Source organism: Trichomycterus rosablanca, chromosome 3 (genome assembly GCF_030014385.1).
Source record: "Trichomycterus rosablanca isolate fTriRos1 chromosome 3, fTriRos1.hap1, whole genome shotgun sequence".
Taxonomy (NCBI): domain Eukaryota; kingdom Metazoa; phylum Chordata; class Actinopteri; order Siluriformes; family Trichomycteridae; genus Trichomycterus; species Trichomycterus rosablanca.
In genome coordinates, this window is record NC_085990.1 from 578938 (window position 1) to 595018 (window position 16081).

A 16081-nucleotide genomic window follows, 5' to 3' on the forward strand; every position below is an offset into this window, starting at 1 on the left:
CAAAGGTTGCAGTTTACAATCCTGTGGCTGGTTTGCACATGTAGGATCAGGTAAAATACTACTGACGGTGAACAGACTGTACTTTATGTACAATAATCATAAAATACATTATGAAAATATTTGGAAATGTGAAACTGAGCTGTGGTTGCGCCTCTTAGTCTGTGGAATCCCTTATTCATTATGCTCCAGTTCCCTTTTTACAATACCCTACAGAGCTTGCAGAAGGTGGATTGGCTGCCCTATATTGCTCCTTAGTGTGAGTGATGATTTGGTTTTATGTCCAGAATGTATTCCTGTCATGAAACCAGTGTTTCGGAGTGACGCATGATTTTAAAATTGACGTCTTTCCAGGTGATTTCTGCAAGACACAGAGTGCGTGTGCTTGAGCGGCCTGCCTGCAGTCCAGATCTCCTGTTGAAATGTGTGGTGCATCATGAGGAGCAGAATGAGACGACGACAGGCTGTTGAACAGCTGAAGTCTCGTATCGAGCAAGAAAGGAGAAAAATTCCACTCAGTTCCTCACACATTAAAAAGTGGAATTAATAACGTGACATCACATGTGTGTGTGTGTGTGTGAGTGTGTGTGTGTGTGTGTGTGTGAGAGAGCTGAGCAGCATGTAGTACAGACTCTGTTTCATTCCCCAAGGATGCCTCACCCCACAAAAGACGTCTTTATTCTCTTTAATAAGCTCGTTCGACACCGGTTCAGCCTGTGAAGGTTAATAACAGTGATTAAGTGATTAATATAATAAACCAATTCCCTTCAGATCTGTTATTAAATCTTTTACTTCTAATATTTACTCACATTCTCAGATATTCAGACCCAAAAACATAACAAGTAGTTTTCATATCAGAAGATTTTAATGGATATGCATTTTTAATCTTCAGTATTCTAGCCAACGTGTTCATATCTGCTTCTTTATTAATAGTCATTTAATAGTCATATGACCACACATTATAAAAATAATAATAATTATTAATACTTTAAACTGTTTAACTACAAATGTGTATATAAATAAATAAATGTAGAACTTGTTTTCTCATATTTCATACACATGGACCTTTCAAACTTACTAAAATAAAAGTTCGAATAAAATTAATTCCAATAAATAAAATACTTCTAAAGCAGCTCTATTTTGTAACGTCCTGATTTATTCTGAATTAAGCCGTAAAGGTGAGTTAGTCCACGTCCCCTTTTTTATTTAAATTATACTAACAATGTTTTTGTGCAGAATATTTCAGATCTGTGAGGGAATCAGAAGCTCCTGCATTTTCGCTGAAACATCAGTGGAGCTTTAAGCTGCTGATTTTGAAACAAAAGCTCGCTTGACTGAACACATTCTTTTAGCAATTGAGGGTTAAGGGCCTTGCTCAGGGGCCCAACAGTGGCAACTAGGTGATGGTGGGGCTTGAACCGGCAACCTCCTGGTTACTAGTCCAGTACCTTAACCGCTGAGCTATACCGCTGCCCACTGTGTTACAGTAAGACGATGACAGTTTATGTTTCGTTTTTGAAGGACAGACCAACGTGACAGACTAGCCCTGTTTATATGGGCACAGAGAAATCACAAGCTACAGACGATAGTTATCACTAATGAGGAATTTGAAGTTCCTACATCACCTGTGTATGTTTTTAAACTGGCTAATTTATTATTTTATTTAATATATTTTTTTTCTCCCAATTTATCGTAGTCAGTTTGTCCGCTGCTGGTGGATCCCTGATTGCAGTGGAGCCCTTACTGGAACCCTTTTCCACCCATGCATTCTGCGCAGACACCTCTATCTGCCAATCAGTGTTCTTACACAGCATTTTGAAGATCCCGCCCACAAATTCCGGTCATCCCTCCCTGCATGCACTGCCAATTATGCCCGCTAGATGGCTCCCAACCGCCCGGTGGCAACACCGAGTTTCGATCTGAGAAGTTCAGAATCTCGGTGCTGGTGTGCTAGCAGAATATCCCGCTGCTCCACCTGGGCACTTTATTTAAAGACGTGAAGAAAAACTCCAGCGTCCTGCACAGAGCCCTGACCTCAGCCCCACTCACCAGCTCTGGGATGAACCGGAACACCGACTGATCAATCAGCACCCAGCCATACACATGCTGTCACAAATTCCCACACACAGACACACTTCAAAATCTTGTGAGAAGCTTCTCAGAGTTTCTCAGCTGAAAAGATCACACAGACAGTCGCTTTGTTTTCATATCGTTTTTTTAGTAACGGGACGTCCAACAAGCTCACGGTCAGGCGTCCGAATACTTTTGGCTGTACAGTGTATTTACATAACATGTGCACCGTAGAAACATGTAATACAAACAGATGCAGGCGAAGCCATAAAAGTTAGTTAAGTTAAGATTAGTTAGGGTGTGGCGCTCTGTAGCTGAGATGCTCTGTAATTAGTACATATTTTGGGGCCCCCACTGTGCTCTGTGTCACGGCCCCCCATTAGTGATGACGGAGTATGGGCTGAGCGCACCCTGACACCGGTTCCGGGGTTTTTCAGCCCCCTCGGAGCTCCGCTCGGCATTAGTTAGAGCCGCTGGCCTTTCGAGCTCTTAATCCCGGCCTGATGAGCGATTCGGCTCACGGCTCGCGCTGTGATTTATGGGCCGGCGCTCGGTGCAGGAGATCAGAGGTGCAGCCGAGGCCCCGCCGAAAAGTTTAATATGCGCCCGCCGCCGTCTCATCCGACACTGACCGCTCACCAGCTCTAGTGCTCAGGGAGAAGCGGTCAATACTCGTTTAACATGCACCAGGCCACCGGAGTGGCTTCTATTTTTTATTAGAATGTAAAGTGTACGTACCAGATGCCGCTCCAAAAAACTGTAGAAAAGCATCTGAAGTTTAAAACAAGCAGATAAAGTTTAATAAAACAAAATAAAATAACATTTAATTTCTTATCCTTCCTGTTAGTTAATAACAGTGACTGCTGATGTAAAAATCACACTTTATGACTACTGAGACAGAGAAAACCGCAACCAGCTACTCAGTCCACCAGCTACTCCGTCCACCAGCTACTCAACTCACCAGCTACTCCGTCCACCAGCTCTTTAGTCCACCAGCTACTCAATCCACCAGCTACTCAACTCACCAGCTACTCCGTCCACCAGCTATTTAGTCCACCAGCTACTCAATCCACCAGCTACTCAGTCCACCAGATACTCAACTCACCAGCTACTCAGTCCACCAGCTCTTCAGTCCACCAGCTACTTAGTCCACCAGATACTCAATCCACCAGCTACTCAGTCCACCAGCCACTCAGTGCACCAGCTACTCAGTCCACCAGTCAACTGGTACATGGTCGAAACTCAGAGAAATGCTAAAAAAACAAATTTTAAATGTATTTATTATGAATGATTTAATAATGTAAAAAATTATAATTAGTAATAATGATATATACTGTATATAATAATAATAATAAGTCCAAATCCTGAATCCTAAACCTGTTATCAGTATTAAGGACAATTGCAGGACTAAATACAGTCTTTTGTGTGATTTGTATGAGTGATCACACCTTAACAACACATCACAAAACACGGGACGTAAACCGATGTACACCTGGTACCATCCTGCTATTGTTCTGTACAAAAGCTGTTTACTCATAACCTGAGTCAGCTGGGTTACCGGAACGAGGTCTCGTGTTAATAATGCTTAAAGCTTCACTGTTTAAAGAATAAAAATAAAAAATATAGACGGGTGGTGCATTCATCTACAACAGTAAATACTCGGCCTTTTGTAGATGCTGCTTTTGCTTCTGAATCGAGATTAAGATCACCACTATTTAGGTCTTTTTTTTTACCTCCTTACTAGCCCTAAATTTCCCCCGTCCCAACTTTTTTTGGAATGTGCTGCAGGTCTGAAATGCAGGAATGGATGTTTATTAATAAATGAAATGAAGTCGACCAGACAGAACATGAAATATCTCAGGTTCATCCTGTCTGACATCAAATCAAGTTAAAGCAAATATATTTTCATAATGTCCCAACTTTTTCTGACTTTTGTACTAAAATGGATTTATTAGGATTTATTGTTTATTAATATTAGTCTACAATTACAGGATGTGCAGGATGGTGAACTAATTACTGGTGAACTGAATTAACCAGAACATTCTGATCATGTTTAGTTTTTGTTTGTTTGTTTCAGCACTTTTTTGACGCTCAGGATTTGGCTCCGTCCCGTGACTTGGTGACGCTCTTCTGCTCTGATGGGATTAAATCACTTTAGTTAAACTGCTAGAGTATTTATCACTAATCTAAACCAGTCCTGAATGAGTTCGTGCACTGAGGGCCTTGTTGAGGTTTTGTTGGTTCTCCGAGTGCTCGTCTCTCTGAGGGTTGTTGAAGTGTTTGCTCTCCTCTCGGGGGTGTTTTGTCCCCTCAGAGACGAGCTGAAGGTTCGAGTGCTCGTCTATTGTGTGTTTAAAAGGCGCCACAGCTGCAGCAGCTTTGACTTCTGCCGTATGACAGTGGAGTTGATGTGTTTGGGGGCCTGACCTGTCTCTGTGTTTCTAGCCTGTCTCTGGTGTATCTCTGGAGTGTCCTTGTCATGTCTCTCTCTCTCTCTCTCTGTTTCTGGTGAGTCTCTGCTGTGTCTCTAGCATCTCTCTCTGTGTATCTGCCATGTCTCTGTATCTCTGGCATGTCTCTGTGTCTCTGTCTCCCTGGTGTGTCTCTGTGTCTCTGGTGTGTCTCTGCTGTGTATCTGCCATGTCTCTGGTGTGTCTTTGGCATGTCTCTGTATCTCTGGGGTGTCTCTGTGTCTCTGGTGTGTCTCTGCTGTGTATCTGCCATGTCTCTGGTGTGTCTTTGGCATGTCTCTGTATCTCTGGGGTGTCTCTGTGTCTCTGGTGTGTCTCCTTGTTTCTGGTGTGTCTCTGTGTTTCTGGCGTGTCTCTAGCATGTCTCTGTGTCTCTGGTGTGTCTCCTTGTTTCTGGTGTGTCTCTGTGTCTCTGGTGTGTCTCCTTGTTTCTGGTGTGTCTCTGTGTTTCTGGTGTGTCTCCTTGTTTTTGGTATGTCTCTGTGTCTCTGGTGTGTCTCCTTGTTTCTGGTGTGTCTCTGTGTTTCTGGCATGTCTCTGACACGTCTCTAGCCTGTCTCTGTGTCTCTGACACGTCTCTAGCCTGTCTCTGTGTCTCTGACACGTCTCTAGACTGTCTCTGCGTCTCTGACACGTCTCTAGTCTGTCTCTGTGTCTCTGACATGTCTTTGTGTTTCTAGCCTGTCTCTGGAGTGTCTCTGTGTCTCTGGCATCCCTCTCTGTGTCTCTGGCGTGTCTCTGTATATCTGCTGTGTCTCTAGCGTGTCTTTGGCGTGTCCCTGTGCCGCCGCCATTGTAGGGTTTAGTGGCAGGCTGGTGAATGAAAGGTGCCAGACAGTTTGGCAGGCGTGAACACATTCTTTCAGAGACGTGATGAAAACAGCAGCAGTAAATCACTCACTCGTTCAGAAACCGTCTCTCCTGTGTGTGGTTTATTTTATTGGTGCTGCATCACTGAAATGAAGAAACACCGCACAGAAAAGATCATGACAGGAGTGATTATTACATTTATACGTATGTTGGGAAGCTTCAGATCAATAATTTAATTTGGATTGGGACGCTTGTTTGTCTGAGTTAAAAATCTTTTACAGAACTGAGTTTCTATTATACAGTATTTTAGGTCGCCTACAGACCTACCGGGTTAAAAATATACAAACAGCAACTTATGTTATTCATTTAATCATAAATCTTTAGTATCATTTACACTCCAGTGTCTTCATATTTACAGATTATGAGGTTTCACACACCAAAGGTTATTGGTTTTATACTAAAAAGCAAAATAAAGAGAACTTAAAGACAGAGTGTTTCAGGTTATTTAGCAGGTCAACAAGTTCAAACCGGCATTCATCAATTTTTTTATTAACAGGTCATTATTAACAGGTCATTATTAACAGGTCATTTACAAATGAATAAATAACAAATAAAAACCTCATCAGTCCATCAGTCCCTGCACATCATGCAGCTTCAAACCCCCCTTACAAACCTGATTGGGCACAGATCTGAATTTGGGGTTGTTAGGAAGTACAGTGATCAGCGCCCCGCCCCTCTGGTTCCTCCCTCACACCTTTCATGCCAGTGACCCTAAAAATCTTCCACTTCTTGTCATGTTTGGCCTTGATGACCATATTACAGAGGTCGTAATCACACTAGTCTGAGAGAGAGTCCCCATCCGGCTTAATCCCGCCCCTATCTGACCAACAGGTCAATCATTGTTCATGTAGCCGCTCAGCCTCGGTCTCGATCTCGATACGATGTATTCGAGATCTCAGCTCTGATGAACAGCGTATGTTTAACCGCTGCGCCACCTGAGTGGTGAGATTTATATTCTAAGGTGAACATGCAAAAAAATAGTATAGATTATAAACATATATAAAATAAATCAGTGAGAGCTGGACGTGTTTCCAAATGCTTCTGGTTTTATTGTTTTATACAGATTTCTTTTATTTTGGTCTATAAGGTTTAAAATGTACGAGACTCTTACAATAATAACAACCACAGTAAATGAAGTGCCGTGATGGAAACCTTGTCCTGTGGTGTGACATTTTCGACATGGTCTTTGTGTCACCTCATATTTATACCCCCATTGAAACATGAGTTAATGAACAACCGCTCGAGCGTTTAGTTCATAAACACAGAAGTAAAATCCAAACAAAACCAGGTTTTAGTCGCGTTTTGATCTATACAAGGGTGTTAATAAACACAACATGCTTTTGTTTAGAATTATAAATGATCATTTTTGTTCATTTTTGGGGGGTTTGCATATTTAGGAACATACATTGTATGGCCAAAAGTATTCGGATGCCTGAGCGTGACCTTGTCGGACGTCCCGTTTAAAAAAACCAAAACAATCATTATTAAAATATAGCGCCATCTGTGTGATCTTTTAGATATTACAATGATGCTTTTCTTTAATAAGAAGCTTCTCACGAGACTTTGAAGTCTATCTGTGGGGATTTTTGCTTGTTTAGTCAAAACATGACAGCATTACTGATCAGTATGGCTAAGCACTGATTGATCAGTCTGTGTTCCGGTTCATCCCAGAGCTGTTTACATTTACATTTTCGGCATTTAGCAGACGCTTTTATCCAGAGCGACTTACAGTATGACAGTATACAGTCTAAACAAGTGAGGGTTAAGGACCTTGCTCAAGGGCCCAACAGTGGCAACCTGGCAGTGGTGGGGTTTGAACCGGCAACCTTCTGATTACTGGTTCAGTAGTTTAACCACTAAGCTACGACTACCTCCCAGTTGTAGCTACAGCTGTTCACTGGGGCTGAGTTTCTTTACACTGGAGCTCTTCTTCACGCCCTTATAGAGCTCGCTCATGGTGGAACAGGAAAGGACCTTCCCTAAACTGTTCCTGTGAAGTATGTTAGATTTATTACACCTGCTAGTGACTGTCGTGGCTGAAACAGGTGAATTCACGCCGGTCCGAGTCGTTTAGAACGTTCAAACGAGTTCATGATTTAATTGAAACCAGGCAATGACATTTAGCACGTTTAGCACGTTCACGCGGTTAAATAAACTCGCTGTTAGCAGGTTGACGCTAATACATTGACAGAGTCGATTCATTATAACGGCGCTAACAGGCTCAGGCTCCTGATTGCATGGGCGGGAGGAGGAGGTGTGGATTTTGTCTCCTGTCCCAAAGTCTTTAACCGGCTAAAACGCTGGGAAATTTCCATCTCCCTGGTTACCGCTGAAGTGTTTAATCCTCACCGTTTCCTGTCCGTCCTCCCCTCTTATTTCCCTCACCCCCCCACACCCCCCCAGTCCTTCTCTCTTGTCCTCCCGTGTCCATTAGACTTGGCAGAGTAATGGAGCAGCACCGATTGCTCCTGCCGTGAGATCATTAAGTAAATTATTTGGAGATCAAACGGCCGGCGCTGACAATGAAGCTTTAGTGCCACGCTAAAAGCCTCAGGAGTCCCTGCGTCCTGCCCGTCTCCTCCCCCTCCGTCCTCCCGAATGAGAGCTCCGCGGGGGGGCGCTCCACACCTCTCAGGTGGACGTGCCCCCCGCGCGGCCCTATTAGCAGCCTTTTAGCTGCAGGCTAAGGTAGGGCGCGCTAATTGGCCTCGGGAACAGAGCGAGGTAACAGGCAGGAGGCGAATCGTTTCCACCCCGAGGAAACCAGCGTAAAACTTCTCTCAACCAACTGTACCGTATCCAGACGCCTCACCGTCAGCGTGCCGGACGTCCCGTTTACAAAACGATTGAAAGAGCTTCTTACAGGAGTTTGAAGAATGTCTGAGTGTGGGAATTTGTGCCAGTTCAGTCTGTAGATGAGAGTGTATGTACGTCAGACGTCCCGTTTATTAAAACAGACCCTCTGTGTGATCTTTTCAGCTAGAACAGCAGCCGCTCTTCTGAGGAGCTTCTTACAAGACTTTGGGGTGTCTGTGGGAATTTGTGCCTGTTTAGTCAATAAATGACAGGTAGCATTTGTTTGGTTGGGTGCTGATTGATTAGTTGATGTTCCAATTCATTCCAAGGAAACTCCCATGAACCCACTGTTGGTGGATTGTAAGGTACACTATATGGCCAAAAGTATTCGGACGCCTGACCGTGAGCATCCTGGACGTCCCGTTTCCAAAAACAAACCGCTCTGCTGAGAAGCTTCTCACAAGAATGTCTGAGTGTGGGAATTTGTGCCCGTTCAGTCAACAGATGACAGGCAGTGTATGTATGGCAGGGCGCTGATTGTTTAGTTGATGTTCCAATTCATTCCAGAGCTGTTCATTCTAAGGAAATGACCATAAATCCGCTGTCGGCCGACTGTACCGTACACTATATGGCCAAAAGTATTCGGACTTGAATTATTCAGCAAGACTTAAATTGTATTCAGAAACTTCAGATAAAAGTAGAAGCGAGTAACCGGAAGGAACCCCGTCTCCCTCACGACAGACAGACGGACGGAGCTGTTTGCTAACATGGCGCTCAGTGAATGCGCTAATTTGAGCGGCGCTTAGATTCACACTGAGCATGAGATTATAGAGCATTCACTAACAGGCAAGGAAGATTCCCGCCGCGAGCGGGGGGGCTTTCAGCCGAATTACATGCACGTTTCAAACACACCGGGGGGCCGACAGGAGCCCAAACCGCCTGATTGATGGAGCTTCCGTAGAGCGTCTGTAGAAACTGCAGTAAAATATAAATGAATATAAATATTTTTCTTTCTTTCTCTGCAGAGAGGCGACTCGCCTGAAATCTGAACATCACGTCGTCACCGTCGCTGCGCTTGTTTTATAAATTCGTGTGTATAAGACAAAAACACGGATTTATTCTGTAATTCGAATGCGGGATCTACAGATAAAAGTGAAAGAATAGCGCACACAGACCACAGAAGCTGAATTCCATTTTGGTGATTTAGAAATCTTAACCGGACGCATTTTTAGCTCCAAATAAGAGGACGTCTGATTACGCTACCTTTATTGTCATTGTATAACTTCCATAGCAGCTTCAGATGCTGTTAAAGTGAACAATGTGCACTAGTGGTGATTTATATATATACACCGATCAGCCATAACATTAAAACCACCTCCTTGTTTCTACACTCACTGTCCATTTTATCAGCTCCACTTACCAAATAGAAGCACTTTGTAGTTCTACAATTACTGACTGTAGTCCATCTGTTTCTCTACATGCTTTGTTAGCTCCCTTTCACCCTGTTCTTCAATGGTCAGGACCCCCACAGGACCACCACAGAGCAGGTATTATTTAGGTGGTGGATGATTCTCAGCACTGCAGTGACACTGACATGGTGGTGGTGTGTTAGTGTGTGTTGTGCTGGTATGAGTGGATCAGACACAGCAGCGCTGCTGGAGTTTTTAAATACCGTGTCCACTCACTGTCCACTCTATTAGACACTCCTACCTAGTCGGTCCACCTTGTAGATGTAAAGTCAGAGACGATCGCTCATCTATTGTTGCTGTTTGAGTCGCTCATCTTCTAGACCTTCATCAGTGGTCACAGGACGCTGCCCACGGGGCGCTGTTGGCTGGATATATTTGGTTGGTGGACGATTCTCAGTCCAGCAGTGACAGTGAGGTGTTTAAAAACTCCAGCAGCGCTGCTGTGTCTGATCCACTCATACCAGCACAACACACACTAACACACCAGCACCATGTCAGTGTCACTGCAGTGCTGAGAATCATCCACCACCTAAATAATACCTGCTCTGTGGTGGTCCTGTGGGGGTCCTGACCATTGAAGAACAGCATGAAAGGGGGTAACAAAGCATGTAGAGAAACAGATGGACTACAGTCAGTAATTGTAGAGCTACAAAGTGCTTCTATATGGTAAGTGGAGCTGATAAAATGGACAGTGAGTGTAGAAACAAGGAGGTGGCTGATAGGTGTATATACTGTGAGTGATGTAGTGATTTGATGTATATCACCGAGTGACGGCTGTGTACCTGACAGACGCTCCACTGTGGGTTATTACGACCTGAGCCCATCTTTGACCCGGTTGAAAGGACGAGCCGTCACAGCGCACTTTCATATATGCGGTGCAGCGGTAATTACTGTCTAACAGCGCGTGAACTCACCTGCTAGCATCAAATCGGACTCTGTTCAGCTCAGAAAACGAGCGCTCTGTTTTACACTTTATCTAATAAAGGCGGTGCGGGTCATGTGATGTCTGAATAAATTGCAGGCCGCGTTATAATGCGCTTATTTTAATCCTAAACACGATGATTTTACACTTAAGTGAAGGCAGATTGTGCTCAGAACATTAACCTGGAATGTTCGGGTCTCGTAGAGCACACTCAGTTCAAAATCCTCACCGGGTTAAAGATGAAATAAATAAACAAATAAATATTTATATATTTTAACTTCTATTAGTCTGAATATTTTACACCCTCTGCTGGCTGATCGATGGTGCTACACAGAGACGGGGGATCATGGAGATCAGTGCGTGACTTGCAGTGCAGGTAAAAAGAAGTGGTCTGTTCTGTACACGTGTTAGTCACAACCCTCTTTCGTCAGGAGTGGAAATACCATCAGGGAATCGGATATGACTAAATTGGGACTATAAAAAAGGTTGAAGGGAAACCAAACTTTGTTCCTTCCTAATACATTCAGGTCTAAACCTGGAAAAATCGCCACCCTGTTTGCTCTCGCCCCTCGTTCCAGCTCTTAAGAAACCATTAGCGCCCCGGAGTAATCCAGCATCACATCGATGTCCCACAACATGGCGGCTTTTCACACATGATTAGCTTTGCTATCAGCGACGGAGCCTGGCGTGCAGCAGCGGCAGATTTTGTCCTGTAACTGACCCCCTCATCGGGCCCTAATAACCGGGCCGCAGCTGAGACCCGCCCGGCCCGAGTCTGCCCACGCCATTCTGCTAACAAGATCCCAGCAGCACCGGCGCTCATCAGCTAACGCTAAAACGCTACGTGGTGACACGTCATCGTCCCTCATCGGTCGCGGAATGCAGATGGCACTGCCAGCTCCGGGGGTCGAGACCGAACGTCCACGCCGCTCCTGTAGCTCATCAGCACAGACGGCTGCTCACGACGATCATCACGCTGCGACCCGCTATTACAATCATGCTAATTATTAGTGTCGCGAAACAAAGCTCCTGTTAACACTTCAATCCTAGCTGAGGTCCAGTGACATCATCGGTACCCAGAACGGGCTCCTGATCACAAACATGTGAACACACTTAATAAAGTAACAACGGCGACAAACACGAGGAACAGAGTCGCCGTCTTCTTATCACCCACAGCTGAACTGTAACAACAGCACAAATCCCCACAGTTAATCTACACGCTCCTCGGCTCCCAAAAACTGGTGGAAATGCGGCCGGTTCTCTAAAAAGCACCAAGAAGCCCGAACAGAACCAGTTCAAGAACCAGAGTTCTTTTGGTCGATACACAGACTAATAAAGTACGAGGGATCTTCAGAAAGTTTCCTCACGTGTATATTGTGGTTCTGTTCTGTTTTGTTCTGTTTGGTTTGGTTCTGTTTGGTTCTGTTCTGTTCTGTTTGGATCTGTTATGTTCTGTTTTGTTCTGTTCTGTTTAGTTTGGTTCTGTTTGGTTCTGTTCTGTTTGGATCTGTTCTGTTCTGTTTGGTTTGGTTCTGTTTGGTTCTGTTCTGTTTGGATCTGTTATGTTCTGCTTGGTTCTGTTTGGTTCTGTTCTGTTCTGTTTGGTTTGGTTCTGTTTGGATCTGTTATGTTCTGTTTGGTTTGGTTCTGTTTGGTTCTGTTCTGTTTGGATCTGATATGTTCTGCTTGGTTCTGTTTGGTTCTGTTCTGTTCTGTTTGGTTTGGTTCTGTTATGTTCTGTTTGGTTCTGTTATGTTCTGTTTGGTTATGTTTGGTTATGTTCTGTTTGGTTCTGTTCTGTTTGGATCTGTTATGTTCTGCTTGGTTCTGTTCTGTTTGGTTCTGTTATATTCTGTTTGGTTCTGTTCTGTTCTGCGCTGTTCTGTTTTGTTTGGTTCTGTTCTGTTTTGTTCTGTTCTGTTTGGTTCTGTTCTGTAGTAATCACTCGTGTCTGGCAACCTGGCAGTAGTGGGTTTTGAACCAGCAACCTTATGATTACTAGTCAGTACTTTTAACCGCTAGGCTACTGCTGCCCAACAGTACATTTATAAACAAGGTTAAAATGTTAAATAATGGGACACGCACTCTCAGCTACACAAACTAGTTTAAAATGCTGATGTGTTCTTCCTAAAATTCCATTTTTAATTTAATTTAAAGATTTTACTTTATTTCATTATGTATACAGACATTTAACAAATAATTTGATGCTGCAGCTTGTATCAGAATGTGGTGAAATGGACTGTAAGACGTCTTTTATTAACCTTATAATTTCTTTACATCGCTGATTAGTGAAGGTAAAACAAACCAGAAGCTCTAAACCAGGGGTGCCCAATACTTTGATCGCGATACCAGTCGATCACACAGTGCACAAGAACCAAAAACGCTTCGATTCAGGCAGGAACGCTGCAGAGACGCTGTTTCATTCATACGTGGAAGAAGCTGAGGGAGAAATTTGAACCCTCAATTTGACATTTATATAAAGTCAAGCGCCTCTGCTGGACAGTTTTGGAACTTGCTGGCTGGGGAAAAATATCCAAACAGGAAAATGTGAAACACTTTTGGCTATTTTTGGATCGACCTGCTTGTGTGAATCTGTGTAAATATGGGTCCACACTTACTGATGAACACTTGGAAGCTGATTGAGAATCAGTATCAGCAGCTCCTGTCCAGATACATAAACCTGACCGACACCATTCAGTATAAATCATCAGAATAAGGTCAGTGTGATTATTCACTCGCTCGTCCTGTAAAGCTGAATATCAGTACAGGAACTGAAGCGCATTTAAACAAGCATCAAAGCTTTTTTTTTTTAAATGATGATGCCGACATTAAAAGCAGATCACGATGACCTGTCAACTGAAATAGTAGATCTCAAACCACAAAGGTATGGGCACCCCTGCTCTAAACACTGTATTTTTATTTCTATTTCCTTATTCACCACACAGTAATGGTGACACTCATTGTGCTGAAGTGTCGGAGATATTCATGAATGTGAAGAAGCTTCTGGGCCGTGCCAGGTTCCTGCTCTTTGCTCCTTTTGAAGATAATCCATTAAAATAACAATAAAGCCGTGTAAAAACAAAACCCCAAAAGTTAAAACCCAACTGTCTTTGATTTACAAAAGCCCGGCCTCCTTTTCCCTTAATTTTAATGCCGGGACCTTTGATTTCCTCCTGAATGGGGGGCTTAACTGATGCTAAGAGTGCAGGGCAGTAACCCAAGACAATGAGAGCTTTCAAACTTTAAGTGCCCATTCAGATGCTAAGAAAGCAACGGCTAATTATATAGTTCTGAAACGCTGCAAAGTCTCTTATCTGTCTTACATTAATGCAGACTCACTCATGTGCTGTTTATTTCCCGCCGCTCATCTGGTTTCCTGCCCCGTCAATGACGAGAGAGGAAGAAGGAGGATCCAGGTTCTAATGATGCCGCCGCTGCCACCGCATTTAGATTCCAACAGAGAATTAAAAACACCTTCTGCAGCATCATGCTAACATTTCTCTCACGTTTCTCTCATCTGAGAAACCTCTGACGTGTGAAGGAACCGAACCGGTGATCGGCCAACAGCGTCCACAGTGCAAGTCTGCTTCATTTGAATAAAAATACATGATATTATGTTTTAAATAGAAATGATAAGTCCAGATCAAATTCTAATAGTTCTTTAGCCATTATTTTAATATTTTCAGTCTAAAAAATGAAGTAAAAGTATAAGTATCGTCCCTTATAATTAACCCCCCCGTCCGTCCCTGTATAAACGCCGTGCTGGTTTGTACCTGGTTTGTCACTCCGTCCCTGATTAACTCTAATCACGTCTCTCCACACATCGGCGGATCTAACCAGCTCTATTTTCTCATTGATTGATTTGATTGGCTGTTGAATTCATCACAGGCCTGAAAGCGGGCGTGGCTGCTGATGTGTGATAGCTCACATACTTTGTGTGTTTTGCTTCGCTATAATCTTAGAGAAACATCACGTTTCATTTGTCTGTGACCTGATAATATTAATTTTTTCTCATGACACTGTGTGTGTGTGTGAATGTACAGGGTGTCTCTTCTTTCATGGTTCCTCTGAAAGCCTGAGGAGACGTCCCGAGCTTTAAGTGCCGGGAAGAACCTGAAAATTACAGCGGGAAAACAGAAGAGCATGCTGGGATGGGTACACTACACAGACAAAAGTATCGGGACGCCCCTTCTAATCTTCTAGTCTTCACAACATTCACTATCAGGTGTAATCAATCATATAAAAGAAATGACGTTTTAAACTTTGCAGCAACAGTTTAGGGAAGGTCCTCTCCTGTTCCAGCTCTATTAAGACACAAAGCAGCTCTGGGATGAACCGGAACACTGACTGAACAGGCACATATTTCCATACACAGGGTCTGTGAGAAAACCTAGTGACCCGCCCTGCTCCCACTACCTACCTGATCAGCTCCTCAGTAGAGAGGATTTTAATCAGACCTGGAGCTCATAATCAGATTATTTAGACGCTCTGCTTTACATCACCTCAGTTTTAGCTTACTAAGCTTTAGCACGCCGGCTAATGTCTCCCTCCGTGTACCGTAACGCTTAAACTCTCCCTGACGCCCCAATATACAAATAAACCACACTGGTATAATTCCACCTTTATACAGATTACACATCAACCAGAATTTATTTACATATGAAAGGAACTCTGTTGGTTGCTCCACATTTTATCTGTCCGCCATGTTTGTAGTTCTGTGTGAGAAAAGTCGTGCCACACTGAACGCTGGGATTGATCTTCAGCGCTGAGGAGGCGTCTGACGCTCCCTCGTTATTCAGTCAGATCATCACTCAGAATCAAGGCGCCTCAGTAGGAGCATTTTAAGGGATCTAAGGATTTAGACACGCCCTCTTCTCTTCTCGGGAGTGTAGGATGATGGGAAATGTGTCTGTGTACAGTCACTCTAGCGAGCTAACACCGCTCCAACGTCACTCAGGCATTCCGACTTAAATGAGAGTGACTGGAAATCCAAGGTCGTCATGGTGATGAGAGACACGCCCGCTTTACATGGACGCAGAGCAAATGAAGCTTTTTAAATCAGAGCGGAGTGGATGAGAGCACCGGCCTGAGCAGCGCCGCGCCGCCGCGATAAACACGCAAATAAATCAGTGATGTAATCTGGGCGGAGATCTCACGCTCTCTTACTCGTACATCCGCCGTGAAGCTAACTGCTCCCACACGCTAATATACAGCTCATTTATTCATTCATTCATTTCAGTAGGGTGACCAAATTATGGTTTTAAAAAAGAGGACACGTGACTTCAGTGGAGCTGTTTCACCAGAGTGTGGCGCTATCACGGTGTTACAGTAACCGCTATCTCAGTACAAGCGTTTATAAACGTTTACGCTGCTTCAGAATCAGGGAAAGAGTTTATAACCAGGCGACGTGCTGCAGTTCATCCATCTGCAAAAACTCCCTCTGCAGCAGTAACAGCATCTTCTGTGTTAGCTGATCTTTACCTGCT